This window comes from Orbicella franksi, unplaced genomic scaffold (assembly GCF_964199315.1).
Source record: "Orbicella franksi unplaced genomic scaffold, jaOrbFran1.1 SCAFFOLD_96, whole genome shotgun sequence".
NCBI classification, from domain to species: Eukaryota; Metazoa; Cnidaria; class Anthozoa; order Scleractinia; family Merulinidae; genus Orbicella; species Orbicella franksi.
Genome location: NW_027671027.1, coordinates 57,501 through 59,531, shown reverse-complemented (window position 1 = coordinate 59,531; position 2,031 = coordinate 57,501). Strand labels below are relative to the sequence as shown.

The 2,031-nt window shown below is 47.7% G+C and overlaps 1 pseudogene; it reads right to left on the bottom strand.

The window, feature by feature from the left end:
- On the bottom strand, positions 1-603 carry LOC145476895 (small subunit ribosomal RNA; annotated as a pseudogene; the record flags this gene model as incomplete).
- Between the last annotated feature and the right edge of the window lie 1,428 nt (positions 604-2,031).

The window sequence follows — 2,031 nt, the reverse complement described above, 5'->3', positions numbered from 1 at the left end:
ATACGCTATTGGAGCTGGAATTACCGCGGCTGCTGGCACCAGACTTGCCCTCCAATGGATCCTCGTTAAAGGATTTAAGTTGTACTCATTCCAATTACAAGACTTGGAAAAGCCCTGTATTGTTATTTCTTGTCACTACCTCCCTGAGTCAGGATTGGGTAATTTGCGCGCCTGCTGCCTTCCTTGGATGTGGTAGCCGTTTCTCAGGCTCCCTCTCCGGAATCGAACCCTAATTCTCCGTCACCCGTTGCAACCATGGTAAGCCACTACCTTACCATCGACAGTTGATAGGGCAGAAATTTGAATGAAACATCGCCAGCTCAAGGCCGTGCGATTCGATCAGTTACTATGAATCACCAAAGAACCGGGCAGAACCCGCATTGGTTTTTAATCTAATAAATACATCCCTTCCAGAAGTCGGGACTTTTCGCATGTATTAGCTCTAGAATTACTACGGTTATCCAAGTAGTAATGGTACAATCAAATAAACGATAACTGATTTAATGAGCCATTCGCAGTTTCACAGTACAAGTGCTTATACTTAGACATGCATGGCTTAATCTTTGAGACAAGCATATGACTACTGGCAGGATCAACCAGGTAGCTATCCCTCAGGGAACCCGGCGGGAACCCTATTGCGTCTGCTTCCTTTGAAAGGAGGCTGGCATTTCACCGTCAAGCTGCACTGGGAATCCTCCCGGCCATGGAAGACGCACGAGGCGTTCGACCCTGTCCGAGGGAAACCCGTTCTCTCTTTGCCACGTCTTTCCACTGCTTCACCCTAGTAAGCTTCCGGCATACCAGTGAGACAGCCAAGTGCACGGAATGCCGACAAGATACATCGGGGAAGAATGATTCTTCCGAATCTAAGCCGCTATTCTTGGCCAAAGGCCATCAGGTACAACATCCATCCGTTCTCTCGTTGTCCACACCGAGACAACTTGGCTTCAAGTTCAGTCATTTCATGCTACCGACCGAGCAAGTTTGGTCGACTTTGCTCCTTTTTCCTCCAAATACCCTCCTTTCCTACCCGAGAACACATTACCGAGCAGGGCTTACTGTTACGGACCGATACAGCTCAATTGCTCTTTCGGTCTTTCCCGATGCCTGCCCTACATTATAACCCGAAACCGTCTATTCCCCCAACCAAGTTTAGACACTTAGAAAAATGTCGAAAATTTCGATTTTTCGAAACTGCTCCAAAGCGCTCCCCATGGCATTCCAAACGTGCGTCTGCATGTCAGAGTTACGAAAACGAAGAGATTTCCACGAAGATGACCGATGATTGCCGAAATTTCCCGACGAAAACCCGAAGCTCAAAGACCACACCCTAAAGAGCGCAAAATTGGGATTTTACACTTTTTCAAAACTTTGTGCGGCAAACTATTGGCCAGCTCGAGTTACGTGCAGGCGCCAAGTTTGGCGCTGTCACGTCATCGTTAAGGGGGGTGTGCTACACTATCTTAAAACTGGGCGTCGGTCCCCCTATTCTATAAGCACCCTTAAGATTTTCACCATTTTCAAAACTTTTTGTGGCAAACTATTGGCCAGCTCGAGTTACGTGCAGGCGCCAAGTTTGGCGCTGTCACATCATCGTTAAGGGGGGTGTGCTACACTATCTTAAAACTGGGCGTCGGTCCCCCTATTCTATAAGCACCCTTAAGATTTTCACCATTTTCAAAACTTTTTGCGGCAAACTATTGGCCAGCTCGAGTTACGTGCAGGCGCCAAGTTTGGCGCTGTCACATCATCGTTAAGGGGGGTGTGCTACACTATCTTAAAACTGGGCGTCGGTCCCCCTTATCTATAAGCACCCTTAAGATTTTCACCATTTTCAAAACTTTTTGCGGCAAACTATTGGCCAGCTCGAGTTACGTGCAGGCGCCCAGTTTGGCGCTGTCACATCATCGTTAAGGGGGGTGTGCTACACTATCTTAAAAACTGGGCGTCGGTCCCCCTTATCTATAAGCACCCTTAAGATTTTCACCATTTTCAAACCTTTTTGCGGCAAACTATTGGCCAGCTCGAGTT